General features: G+C 42.5%; 1 long non-coding RNA gene across 1 annotated transcript in view; it reads right to left on the reverse strand.

The window, feature by feature from the left end:
• The window catches only part of LOC119963056, a 39,025-nt gene that overhangs the window by 23,184 nt on the left and 564 nt on the right, over positions 1-15,277 (reverse strand). The gene's annotated exons all lie outside the window — the stretch shown is intronic.

The raw sequence follows: 15,277 nt of genomic DNA on the forward strand, positions 1-15,277 counted from the left end.
GATTTTGTCAGTAATGGTTTGCGCCAGAGATAGCCAACGGCTCTCCACGAATGTCCTCAGAGCCCTGGGGGATAATTTGCAAAATCTGGATGCGGGCTGGCTGTCAATTAAAGAATGGCTAACAGCTTTTAGTCCACCTAGAACTGATTGGACAAAGATCACTTCCTACCTTCAGAAAACTACAGAAGATCTACAAGATTACGATGACAAGTTTAGGGCAATTTGGGAGGAACATTCAGGCATGACACTTAAGTCAGGAGAATTGACTTGGGAGCAGAGTACATTGGAGCCATTTAAATCTGCTTTTATAAATGGTTTAAAAACAGAATTGTCTAAGACGTTAAATCTGGTGTTCCCTGACTGGAGACTCATTGGCACCACCTACAGGGCATTAGTAGAACACTGTATTCAAATTGAACGAGGATTGGAAGTTAGAAATCATGACGCCCCTGCTACAGAGGGGAAGGCAGGCAGGGTGTTTGGGTCTTCCGAACCTGATGTAATACCACTGGCCGGCGAATGTGGAGAAGGTGCGGAGCTGGGTCAGAGGGGTTGATTCCCAGTGGATCAGAATGGAGGAGAGTTTGTGCAGGGGGTCGGGATTGGAAGCACTAGCAACAGCGCCGCTCCCGATAGTCCCGGGGAAGTACTCAGGGAGTCCGGTAATACTAGCTTCATTGAGAATTTGGAGGCAGTTTCACCAACACTTCGGGTTGGGGGCAGGATCAAGGGAAATGCCAATTCGGCGAAACCACAGATTTGAGCCAGGGAGGTGGGATGGAAATTTTCGGAAATGGGAAGAGAAAGGGATTAAGACACTAATAGATTTGCTTCTGAGGGGTCGGTTTGCAGCGCTGAAGGAGCTGGAAGTGAAGTATGGGCTGGAGCAGGGGGAAATGTTCAGATACAGGCAAGTTCGAGATTTTGCCAGAAAGGAGATACAGAGCTTCCCGGTGGAGCTGGCATCCACATTGCTGGAGGAGGTGCTGACGATAAGTCGACTGGAGAAGGGGGTAGTGTCAGCGGTTTAGGGAGCTATTTTGGAAGAGGAGAAGGCACCACTGGAAGGGATCAAAGCAAAGTGGGAGGAAGAGTTGGGAGTGAGGTGCTTCGGAGAGTGAATGCCTCCACCTCGTGCGTGAGGTTGGGGCTGATACAGCTGAAGGTGGTGTACAGAGCACACCTCATGAGGGTGAGGATGAGCCAATTCTTTGAAGGAGTTGAAGATGTGTGTGAGCGTTCGGGGGGTGGGGGGGGGGGGGGGGGGGGGGGGCGCTAATCACGTTCATACGTTTTGGTCCTGTCCAAAGCTAGAGAATTACTGGAAGGAGGTTTCTAGGGTAATTTCTAAAGTGGTGCACATGAAACTGGACCCGGGCCCCCGGGTGGCCATATTCGGGGTGTCGGACCAGCCAGGGTTGGAAACGAGTGAGGAGGCAGATGTTCTAGCCTTTGCCTCGTTGATCGCCCGAAGGCGGATCATGATGGGATGGAGAGCAACCTCTCCACCCTGTGCCCTGGCGTGGTGGGGGACTTGTTGGAATTCTTGACTCTTGAGAAGGTTAAGTTTGAACTGAAGGTAAGAACACAAAGAACATAAGAACTAGGAGCAGGAGTAGGCCATCTGGCCCCTCGGGCCTGCTCCGCCATTCAATGAGATCATGGCTGATCTTTTGTGGACTCAACTCCACTTTCCGGCCCGAACACCATAACCCTCAATCCCTTTATTCTTCAAAAAACTATCTCTCTCTATCTTACAAACGTTTAATGAAGGAGCCTCAACTGCTTCACTGGGCAAGGAATTCCATAGATTCACAACCCTTTGGGTGAAGAAGTTCCTCCTCAACTCAGTCCTAAATCTACTTCCCCTTATTTTGAGGCTATGCCCTCTAGTTCTGCTTTCACCCACCAGTGGAAACAACCTGCCCGCATCTATCCTATCTATTCCCTTCATTATTTTATATGTTGCTATAAGATCCCCCCTCATCCTTCTAAATTCCAATGAGTACAGTCTCAGTCGACTCAACCTCTCCTCGTAATCCACCCCTTCAGCTCTGGGATTAACCTAGTGAATCTCCTCTGCACACCCTCCAGCACCAGTACATCCTTTCTCAGATAAGGAGACCAAAACTGAACACAATACTCCAGGTGTGGCCTCATTAACACATTATACAATTGCAGCATAACCTCCCTAGTCTTAAACTCCATCCCTCTAGCAATGAAGGACAAAATTCCATTTGCCTTCTTAAACACCTGTGTCAGGTGAGAATATCTTTAAGAAATGGATGTTTAAGCAATGTATCTTTAAGAAATGGAGCAGCTCATATTACTGAAGTGATGTCAGAGGGTGGGGGTAGCTGAGTTGAGCTCACTTCTGCTTTTAATTTCAGTTTGAGAGAGAGCAGCTGAAAAGTGCCTGGCTGGTTTGCTGTGAGCTGTTTTGAAAGGAGAAAGCCAGTTTGAGGAGAAAGCTGGGAATGTTTGTGTTTTTTGCAAAAAGCTGCGAGAAGAAAACACAGAACTAATCTGCTGATGTCTGAAAATCCAAAGACTATAAGTATATTGAATGTAACCTCATGTCTGTTGTTAAAGGTGAAGTCTTTTGGGGATTTGAAGGAACATTTTGAGGGATTATTTAGTGTTGTATTATTTTTGGGGTTATCTTTGAAGTAAGGGGTGTTAAGAGATCCAATGTTTATTTTAAAAGGTTAATTTGAGTTCATGGAATAAACATTGTTTTGTGTTTAAAAACCCACGTGTTCATAATTGTAATACCACACCTGGGGAACAAGCCGTGTGTTTCAAAAGCAACAATCCATTTAAGGAAGAGGTTGGTTGAACTCCATGATACATTTTGGGGTTCTGAAACCGCTGCTCCCATAACACCTGTTGCACCTGTAAACCAACTTTTTGCGCCTCATGCACAAGCACACCCAGGTCTCTCTGCACAGCAGCATGTTTTAATATTTTACCATTTAAATAATAATCCCTTTTGCTATTATTCCTACCAAAATGGATAACCTCACATTTCTCAACATTGTATTCCATTTGCCAGACCCTAGCCCATTCACTTAACCTATCCAAATCCCTCTGCAGACTTCCGGTATCCTCTGCACTTTTTGCTTTACCACTCATCTTAGTGTCGTTTGCAAACTTGGACACATTGCACTTGGTCCCCAACTCCAAACATCTATGTAAATGGTGAACAATTGTGGGCCCAACACTGATCCCTGAGGGACACCACTAGCTACTGATTGCCAACCAGAGAAACACCCATTAATCCCCACTCTTTGCTTTCTATTAATTAACCAATCCTCTATCCATGCTACTACTTTACCCTTAATGCCATGCATCTTTATCTTATGCAGCAACCTTTTGTGTGGCACCTTGTCAAAGGCTTTCTGGAAATCCAGATATACCACATCCATTGGCTCCCCATTATCTACTGCACTGGTAATGTCCTCAAAAATTTCCACTGAATTAGTTGGGCACGACCTGCCCTTTATGAACTCATGCTGCGTCTGCCGAATGGGACAATTTCCATCCAGATGCCTCGCTATTTCTTCCTTGATGATAGATGCCAGCATCTTCCCTACTACCGAAGTTAAGCTCACTGGTCTATAATTACCCGCTTTCTGCCTACCTCCTTTTAAAAATAGTGATGTCACGTTTGCCAATTTCAAATCCGCCGGGACCACCCCAGTGAATTTTGGTAAATTATCACTATAACAGGGGGCTGTTTAGCACAGGGCTAAATCGTTGGCTTTGAAAGCAGACCAAGCAGGCCAGCAACACGGTTCGATTCCCAGAACAGCCTCCCTGAACAGGCGCCGGAATGTGGCGACTAGGGGCTTTTCACAGTAACTTCATTTGAAGCCTACTCATGACAATAAGCGATTTTCATTTTTTTCATTTCATTTAGTGCAGTTGCAATTTCCCTAGCCATCTCTTTTAGCACTCTGGGATGCATTCCATCAGGGCCAGGAGACTTGTCTACCTTTAGCCCCATTAGCTTGCCCATCACTACCTCCTTAGTGATAACAAACATCTCAAGGTCCTCACCTGTCATAGCCTCATTTCTATCAATCGCTGGCATGTTATTTGTGTCTTCCACTGTGAAGACCGACCCAAAAAACCTGTTCAGTTCCTCAGCCATTTCCTCATTTCCCATTATTAAAACTCCCTTCTCATCCTCTAAAGGACCAATATTTACCTTAGCCACTCTTTTTTGTTTTATATATTTGTAAAAACTTTTACTGTCTGTTTTTATATTCTGAGCAAGTTTACTCTCATACTCTATCTCACTCTTCTTTATAGCTTTTTTAGTAGCTTTCTGTTGCCTCCTAAAGATTTCCCAGTCCTCTAGTCTCCCACCAATCTTTGCCACTTTATATGCTTTTTCCTTCAATTTGATACTCTCCCTTATTTCCTTAGATATCCACGGTGATTTTCCCTCTTTCTACCGTCCTTCCTTTTTGTTGGTATAAACCTTTGCTGAGCACTGTGAAAAATCGCTTGGAAGGTTCTCCACTGTTCCTCAACTGTTCCACCATAAAGTCTTTGCTGCCAGTCTACCTTAGCTAGTTCTTCTCTCATCCCATTGTAATCTCCTTTGTTTAAACACAAAACATTAGTATTTGATTTTACTTTCTCACCCTCCATTTGTATTTTAAATTCCATCATATTGTTATCGCTCCTTCCGAGAGGATCCCTAACTAAGAGATCATGAATCAATCCTGTCTCATTACACAGGACAAGATCTAGGACCGCTTGTTCCCTCGTAGGTTCCATTACATACTATTCTAGGAAACTATCGCAGATACATTCTATAAACTCCTCCTCAAGGTTGCCTTGACGGACCTGGTTAAACCAATCGACATGTAGATTAAAATCCCGCATGATAACTGCTGCACCATTTCTACATGCATCAGTTATTTCTTTGTTTATTGCCTGCCCCACCATAACGTTACTATTTGGTGGCCGATAGACTACTCCTATCAGTGACTTTTTCGCCTTACTATTCCTGATTTCCACCCAAATGGATTCAACCTTATCCTCCATAGATGTCATCCCTTACTATTGCCCGGATGTCATCCTTAAATAACAGAGCAACACCACCTCCCTTGCCACCCACTCTGTCCTTCTGAATAGTTTGATACCCTCGGATATTTAACTCCCAGTCATGACCAACCTTTAACCATGTTTCAGTAATGGCCTCTAAATCAAATCATAGTCATTCACGATGATTTGTGCCATCAACTCTTATTCCGAATACTACGAGCATTCAGGTAAAGTACACTTATGTTGGCTTTTATACCTCTGTTTTGAATCTTAACACCTCGATCAGTAACCTCTCCTAATTTATATTTCCTCTTAACTTTTCTCCTAATTTTCCTTGTCGTTGAACCCATATCTTCATGTAACAACCTGCCGCATCGCTTACCATTTACGTTTTTACTTCCCGTTTTATTCCTTTTAGTATTACTGGGCTTATTCACTGAGCTCCCTTCAGTCACTGTACCTTGTACTGTCGCCCTTTTTGATTATTGACTATGGCTTCTCTGCCTTACACTTTCCCCCTTCCTGCCTTTTGTTTCTGTCCCTGCTTTACTACCTTCCGACTTACTGCATTGGTTCCCATCCCCCTGCCACATTAGTTTATACCCTCCCCAACAGCTCTAGCAAACACACCCCCCTAGGACATCGGTTCCAGTCCTGCCCAGGTGCAGACCGTGCAGTTTGTACTGGTCCCACCTCCCCCAGAACTGGTTCCAATGCCCCAGGAATTTGAACCCCTCCCTCTTGTACCATCTCTCGAGCCACATCCGGGCTAACGTTTGGGGTTCATCCCATCTATCCTGACATTCCTACTCTGACTAGCTCGTGGCACTGGTAGCAATCCTGAGATTACTACCTTTGAGGTCCTACTTTTTAGTTTAACTCCTACCTCCCTGAATTCAGCTTGTAGGACCTCGTCTCGTTTTTCTACCTATATCGTTGGTGCCTATGTGCACCACGACAGCTGGCTGTTCACCCTCCCCCCCCCCAGAATGTCCTGCAGCCGCTCCGAGACGGCCTTGACGGCCTTGACCCTTGCACCAGGGAGGCAACATACCATCCTGGAGTCTCGATTGCGTCCGCAGAACCGCCTGTCTATTCCCCTTACGATTGAGTCCCCTATCACTATAGCCCTGCCACTCTTCCTGCCCTGCTGCGCAGCAGAGCCAGCCACGGTGCTAATGCGGGCTAATGTTTGGGATTTGGTGGGAGGATGGGATCGTTGTTATTTTTATTTTATTTAAAATAATTTTTATTGAAACATTTTGTATTTATATAACAACAACGAACCGCAATAAAATACCAACAATAACAAGAATGATAACAGTCATAAACATTCGCCCATCCTCAATGAACAACAAAACATATTAACAACTTAAATAACACAATATTAAGTTAAATAACCATAGAAAAAATAGAAACAGTAATAAAGAACATCCCCCTCCCCCCCCACACCACCCCCCCACCCACCCCCCCCCACCCCCCCCCCACCCCCACCCCACCCCCCCACCCACCCCCCCCCACCCCCACCCCACCCCCCCCACCCACCCCCCCCACCCACCCCCCCCACCCCCACCCCACCCCCCCCCCCCCACCCCCCACCCCCACACACCCCCCCCCACCCCAGTCACTTACCAGGGTTAAAAACCACCTCCTCCCCACCCAGCTTCGAATTCCCAAACTCACTCTTAGCTGTGTCTCACTCTGGCTGTGTCTTCTCTGGCTCACTGGGAGAACTCCCTCCCAGTGGAGGGGTTCTACAATTCATGGGCATTATTCATCATGGACTTTCAAGAACTGGATAACATCGAACATTAGTTGGGGGGGGTGGGTGAGAGGGTTGGGGGAGGGGAACGGTGTGTGTTGATGGTGACTATGGGTGATTCCTGATTCCTTTTTGTCATTTGTTTGTGTGAACATGCGGGCTAATGTTTGGGGTTTGGTGGGAGGATGGGATCGTTGTTATTGACATGGGGATTGACATATTTGTTACTAAATATTTTAGTATGTTGTTGGTGGGTGTAAATTTGGGAGAAAATGTGAAAAAGGAGAATAAAAAATATTTAAAAAAAAGAAATCATGACGCCCCACGAGCCCCACCATCTGCAACAGGCCCTCCCCATGCTCCTTTAAAAGATTCCAGAAAACTGGGTCAATGCAATTTTTGTGGTAAAACAGGACATTGGGCAAAAACATGTCGCTATAGACTAGAGGAGTTACAGGAAAAAGACCACAAAGATACACCCCATGACTCACATCACAGGGAGACACCCCATGACTACTACAGGGACCCACCCCATGACTACTATTGGGATCCGCCCAGGAATACGTATTATGATGATACGTACATCATGGTGCCCACAGGCACCACCTAGATATGATAATGATAAGGACAGGTTTCACAGACAACAATGGCAACCACAACTTGAGAGGTCAAAAAACTAGTGGACCCCACTCTCAGTGGGCCCATTCCAACAGCATTACATGCTTTAATTAAAGACAACTCGTATGGACTGGAAATATCATTGAGAGTGAGAGGACAAGACATTGATTTTCTTTTTGATATTGGGGCACAATTAACCTGTGTCCCGAATAAATATGCGACATTTTTCCCTTTAAAAGACAAGGCGATTGAAGCATATGCAGTGGGAGGTGATCCAGTAACCCTTCAACGGACACAGCCTTTACTGCTTGAATTTGGCCTATATCAACTAATGACTTCAATCTGGATCAGTCCCATTACAGAAGCTCTTTTGGGAATGGATATCCTCTGTACATTAAATTAATCCCTTACCTTTGATAATGGCAAAGTTACATGGTCACTTAGGCGCCTTAAAAGGGGTGATCTTGCTCAACACCCAATTTGGGCAAAGGACAAAAATGTCTGTGGCCTTTTGAAAATGGCACCAGCATCCGTCACTGGAGTGCCACCACCATGCACCTCACAATATCTCATTAATGCCTCCTCAATTGAGGGAATTCTGCCTGTAGTAAAGCAATTGGAAGAGGAGTTTTAATTAAAATTCACAGTTCATCAAACTATCCAGTGTGGCATGTCAAAAAGGCTAATAGCACATGGCGCCTGACTACTGATTATCGGAAATCCAATGAGTGCACTGACAGAAAAGCTCCTTTAGTAACTGATCCTTCTACAATCTTTAGTGCCTTAACACCAGACCTTGAATGGTTTTCAGTTATAGACATGGCAAATGGCTTTTGGTCAGTACCACTGGTTAAGGAAATGCAACCATGGTTTGCTTTCACAGTTAACCAACAAAAGTACACATGGACCAGACTTCCACAAGGATTTCACAGCAGCTCTACTGTTTTTCACATGGCTTTACAGGACCACCTGAGGGAACTACCTGATATGCCCTTCACCATTATCCAATATATGGATGATGTTCTGCTAGCCTCCATTAATGAGTATGATCATGAAAAATACCTGTCTTCCCTCTTGGACCACCTTTGTCACAATGGACACAAAGCAAGCCTTGCCAAAGCACAAATTTCCCAAGATGAAGTTATTTACTTGGGTCAGACAATCTCCAAAGGTAAAAGAAAACTTATCCAGGACAGGAAAGCAGCAAGAGACACCAGAGAACCTACAACTGTGCAGGAGGTGAATCATTTTTGGGACTTTGCAATTTTAACAGAAATTGGATTGATTCCTCTACTCAGCTGGCTCAACCATTAAATGATCTCCTAAAAGGCAACCGGAAATCAAAAGACTCAGTTAAACTCACATTGGAACAGAGTCATTCTTGAACCTGAAATGTGCTTTTTGCATAGCACCTGCACTTGGCATTCCACACAATGGAAGGCCTTTCACTATGTTTGTTCATGAGAAAGATGGCTACATGACAGCAGTACTAGCCCAAGAACATGGTGACCTGTCAAGACCTGTAGGATATTACTCTGCCAAACTTGACAATGTAGCAGTGGCATATGGCAGCTGCCTCAGAGCCATGGAAGCAACCTGTCGAACTGTAATGACTACAGCAGGCCTTGTCTTAGACCAGCAGTTGACTATTAAATGTCCCCATGCAGTCCATTCCCTACTTTCCATGAACAGAGTATCACAAGTCACATCAGCCAGATGGACCAGATGGACAGCGGTGTTGGAAGCAGCTAATCTTTACTTCCACCGAGCAAGTCCAGTCAATCCGTCAAATTTGCTCCCACTTCCTAAAGTGTAAAAGGGGGGAAGAGGAAGAAGGACATGACTGTATGGAAGTAACGAAAGGAATGGAAGAGGCACGTCTGGTAGAAGAAGAACCACTACAGAACCCAGATTTGATTCTATTTACAGATGGCTCTTCCTCTATTGATAAAGATGTCAGAAAAGCTGGATGGACAGCCACCAGCCTCTATGAAGTAATGGCGGAAGGAAGTTTGCCCCAAGGAACATCAGTTCAACATGCCGAACTGAAGGCTCTAACAGAAGCATGTCATGTGGCAAAAGATCAATCAGCAAACATCCATACGGACCCCAGATATGTTTTTGGAGTAGCCCATGATTTTGGTCATTTATGGAAGAAAAGAGGATACCTTACCACAGCAGGGACACCTATACGAAATTGGAAAGTACAAGACCTTCTGGAAGCAATGGCTTTATCGTTACTCAAATGTAAGGCTTATACTCAAGAAGATACTATGGAAGCTGAAGGCAATACCTTTGCATATCAAGCAGCAAAGAAAGCTGCCTCTAAGTGGCATCCTTCAGCATCACCAAGACACATCTACAAATTAGGAGTGATCAAGTTATTACAAATGGGGGTAAAAGCAAATTACTGTGGATGCTGGAATCTGAAACGAAAGGGAAAATGCTGGAAAATCTCAGCAAGTCTGGCAGCTTCTGTAGGGAGAGAAAAGAGCTAACGTTTTGAGTCCGATGACTCTTTGTCAAAGCTAACAGACAGAGAGAGTGGGAAATATTTATACTGTGGAGTGAGAATGAAAGATGAGTCATAGCCACAGAAAACCAGGGAAAAGTTATTACAAGATCTGCGTGAAATGCAACAAAACTCAACAGAACAAGAAAAATAGTCATGGCTAGATTCAGGTATTGAGGAGTATGATGATGATATCTGGAGACAAGTTCAGACTGATAAACCAACGGCACCACAGGCACTGATGCCATTCCTGGCACAACAGATCCATTCATGGGGACATCTGGCCCCTCAACAGATGATGGATCGATTCCACAAAAGTTGGTGTGGCAAAGGATTCAATAAACATGCACAATTAATATCAGATCGTTGTGTAACATGTCAAAAGAACAACTTAGGACCTGTCACAAAAATGCCCCAGCTAAGATCTCCTGCCCCTGCAGGACCATTTCAGAACATACAGATTGATTACATCACCCTTCCTCCATGCCAAAGATACACTGAGGTCCTTGCGATAGTAGATACATGTTCTCGATGGATAGAAGCTACTCCAGTCAGAAAGGCTACAGCCATCCATATGGCCAAAATCCTACGCAAAGACTATATTCCCAGATGGGGAGAACACGCTAGCATTGATTCAGATAATGGAATCCACTTTATGGGTGCAGTATGTCAGGAGGTGTGCAGATTACTGTACATTGATTAGAATTGGAATTTGCATTGTCCTTATCATCCAGAATCATCAGGACTAGTGGAACGCAAAAAACCAGACCTTAAAAGAAAGACTGTCCAAATATACCCAAGAAGACATGAACTGGATTCAAGCTTTGCCCCTAGTACTGTGCAGTATCAGAGCAACCCCAAACAGAACAACAGGCCTAAGCCCATTTGAGATCATTACAGGCAGACCCATGTCCCTGCCAGGAACTATTGACTTACGAAAAGCAGACTGTAATTTAATGAGTGATGAATTACTTAGCTATTGTCAAAATCTAACAAGTGCTGTTAGTTCTGTTTCTCAACAAGTTTCCGCAGCCTGGGGTGAACCCCTTGAAGGTGGACATGGCCTCATTCCCGGCGAGGCAGTGTTCATCAAGAAAATACAGAAATAACCTCTCGGGGCTAAGTGAGAAGGCCCTCATCAGATTCTGCTGACTACACAGTCTGCTGTGAAACTCCAAGGAAAGAAACACTGGATTAACGCGTCACATATGAAGTGCGGGCATCAGAATAATAATAATCAGTTATAATGTTTGCAACATTATTAATTTTAAGTTCCCTCAAGGGCAGCATGGTGGCCCAGTGGAAAGCACTGGGACTGCGGCGCTGAGGACCTGGGTTCGAATCCCGGCCCTGGGTCACTGTCCATGTGGAGTTTGCACATTCACCCCCTGTCTGCGTGGGTTTCATCCCCACAACCAAAAGATGTGCAGGGTAGGTGGATTGGCCATGCTAAATTGCCCCTTAATTGTAAAACAAATTATAATGGGGTACTCTCAATTTATAAAAAAGAAAATAAAAAAAATTATGTTGCCTGGTCTGCTTAACAGGCTTTACTAAACAGTTACATGACAATACCTTTCTTCAAATGTCTCACAGTTATGCCCAAAAATTGAATATCTCCGGGTGCTGAGTGTGTACTGCAATTCCTACCCACTCAGAGGGAGGTATCCCTTTTATACCCGTTCCTTCTAATATTTCAGAAACCGCTGAATGGTATATTTTTCCAAATAACTCAGACCAAGTCAAAGAATTGGCAATACACATCCAAAACGAAGTTTAGAAACTTGAAACCCTTCTGATTCCACTACTTGGGGTTGGCTCTTTGGATGGTTAGGTAGCACTTTTGCGTTGTTGGATTTATCCTTTATGAAATCATCATGCTCATCAGATGTGCATGCCAATGCACGGCAGCCCGTAATGCCCAAAGGATTCAAGTGGTTCAGTCCACACCCAGTACACTACCACCCAATAACTTCGGAGTGGAAAGTATTTGTTGGACTATTATTTACTGCATATTAATCATTTATTAATAATTTTATTACTGAATTTCATAATCAATTTTGAATCACAACCAATTATTACTCAACTTCAGTTATTTTATTGTATAATCATTTTATTTGTCAACATGAAATAATAATTATTAACCTTTTATTACTGAATTATGTAATCATGTAATCAATTTTAATCATGTAATCAATTTTTAATCAGTATATCAATGTTTTAAGCAATTTTTCAATTTTTACTAAGTCCCTTAATCAATGTTGTATTAAGTTCAATTATGAATGTATTAATATTTTACGATGTTATCATTCGATTGTTTTATTTAATTATTAAGTTGTTTGTAATGCTTGCAAGGCTTTTCCCACTCTATTGTTGAAGGCTGTTCTCAAATAAGTGAACCATTAAAGGCAATGTGAATGTCTGTCTCTCTCTCTCTATGCGTATCACTGTCCTATTGCATTTATTCCTTTCCTTCTTTGATTCTATTTCATTTTTGATTCATCCTATTCGTCTTTCGACTAATCAAAAGGGGGGGAACTGTTGAATCTGCCTTTTTTAGTAAAGAATCTACCTTCTTAGTATATAACTAATTAACGGAATAAATGGCCCAAAACTTAAAATGGCTTTTTGTAATATATTGTTATATTACATACTGATCAAGAGATATATCATTCAGACAGTGAGAGGTTGTTTTCCATGAGAATAATCAATATATAAACCTAGACAGACAAACCAAGGACTGATTTGCCCAAGTCAAAGATTTTGGGCAACACTCCCAGAAACGGTTTTCATAGCAACCGATAAGATTCATAAGAAAGGCATATTGCAAATCACCTCATGTTAAAATTTGATGGACAAATACATATTGAATTGAATTAACTTTGAAAGAACTTTAACCCAATCACAGCTAGAAAGGGGAGAGACATTAATGACAGTAGTCATCTTTTAAGTATACATGCTGGTTTGATTAATTCATTCTAGAATCACTTACTTTAATCTCAAAAGCTACTTTTCTGCTCTGTCGCTTTGAACAGCTATTTTGATTCTATTTTCACCACTCTGTATTCTGTATTCAATTAGAAGAACCAATAGAGCTTTGATTTGTATTGAATACAACTCAGGACTCTGTATTTGCTTGGACAAAACGAACTTTAAAGAGGCTCTGTATTGCAAGTGAAAAATACTGATCAAGAGATATCTCATTCAAACTGAATAAAAGCAATTTACTCCATACACAAAGCTCTGTTTCATAATCTGACGAGTGGTGTATATCGTGAGGCGACATGAAAGATACACTAACCAAAGCTCAGATCTAACATTGAAGAATTATTGACTTGTAATACTGTGTTCCATTCCATATCGGTGTAGATGTAGTGGACTATCTTGAGAGGTGATGAGACTTCTGTGGTTCTATCTTACTTCTCAATGATGCCAACAAAGAACGAGCTTTCCAAAGAATAAGCATCTAAATCATCGGAAAAATTTTCTTCAAAACTTTCTTCCTTTGTATCCACACTTGTAACATTAATCTGTTTTGAATTTGACTTTGCAGATTTAAATGTGCGAGTGGATCTACACTGAGCAGCGAAGTGGTTGTATTTGCCACATTGTGAGCAAATCTTTCCCCGAGCAGGGCATTTTCTTTGAGGGTGGGTGGTTCCACACATTCCACATTTCATTATGTATCTGTCATCATACACCAAACCTCTTCGCGCATGTGCAGATCGGTCTTCGTCCATTTTGCATCTTTTAACAAAGTGCTCATGTGTGGGTTGAGAATGCACGTGCGCAAGATGGCTGCCACCTGAAATGCGCATTTTCTTCATCTGCGACACTGCCTTAACACATTCTAACTCGAGGTTCGTTTTCACGCCCTTTTCACGGAGATAAAATTAATTATACTGACTTTTTGATAAATGATGTTAATGGCACATTTCAATCGCATTTTCAAGCGTGGGATCTTTCTGTCTCAGCAAGCATTCTCTGAGCTTTTCATCAATTATACAGAAGACAATTTGATCCCTGATCATTGAATCATTCAATACAGAGAAGTTACAAGATTGAGCCAGCAGTCTGAGATCAATTACAAAGCAATCAATTGATTCACCTTTGTTTTGCATTCTTCTTTTGAAAATAAAATGCTCTAAAGTTTAATTTGTCTGAATTTTACAATAATGATCAAACTTTGCAATGATTACTTCAAATTTGGCTTTATCTTGATCCGTCGCAAATTGAAGAGTTATAGATTTTGATGGAATGTGGACCAGCTATAGTTAGAAGCAGAGCTATATTATGTGCATCACACACTTTAAATCTGAAGCATCTAAATACAATTGAAACTGCTGCTTGAACACTCTCCAATTACATCAAGTTTACCGATGATCCAGAGTTGTCATGGAGCTTGAGCTTTGTCCATCAGTCCTGGATTCATTGATGTTCTGCAGTAACAGGTTGGTGCTTTGAAATTTGAATTGTGTCTTGGTTGTTTCTTACTAGATCCTCACTAAATTATCTAATTAGCTACAGTACACCACCTGGTACCATGTTATATTACCTTTGGTGGTGATAGGGTGGCATGTGGCACAATGGATAGCACTGGGACTGTGGTGCTGAGGACGTGGGTTTGAATCCCAACCCTGGATCACTGTCCCTGTGGAGTTTGCACATTCTCCCCATGTCTGCATGCGTTTCACCCCCACAACCCAAAGATGTGCCAGCCAGGTGGATTGGCCACGCTAAATTGCCCCTTAATTGGAAAAAAAATAATTGGGTACTCAAAATTTATTAAAAAAAGACCTTTGATGGTAATATGTCGTTGTTCTTTGTCTTTTGATCCAGAATGATCCGTTGAGTTGATGACAAAGTAACCACCAATCTTTAGATTGAATCAAAACTAATTTATTAGGTAATGATTAATTAAATGAAGTTCGCACACGCTACTGAGCTATAACTAGTAATAAAGTGATGTTGAATCTGCCTGGCAATAATCTATAAACTAGTAGTCACTAATGATATCCGCATGTTAACTCTCTCTAATCTAAATTACTCCTCGTGCTTTGATCAGTTTCTCTCCTTTGCTAACTACATAGCATCCCCTGAGGTGTGATATTTATACGGAGATATGGTGTTGCCCTCTAGTCTTTGAATTACGCTGAGATGTAATAATTAACCCTTCATTTGCATACCTATATACATATCATTACAGGCTAAACCAGCGGCTCCCACATACTGTAAATGAATTTTAAAAATTACAAAAGGCAAACACCTTAAAGATTTAGGTAAAGAGAAGTCAGAAAGAGGCAGAAAGACAGCCGAAAACACAG

Source organism: Scyliorhinus canicula, chromosome 3 (assembly GCF_902713615.1).
Source record: "Scyliorhinus canicula chromosome 3, sScyCan1.1, whole genome shotgun sequence".
Lineage (NCBI taxonomy): Eukaryota > Metazoa > Chordata > Chondrichthyes > Carcharhiniformes > Scyliorhinidae > Scyliorhinus > Scyliorhinus canicula.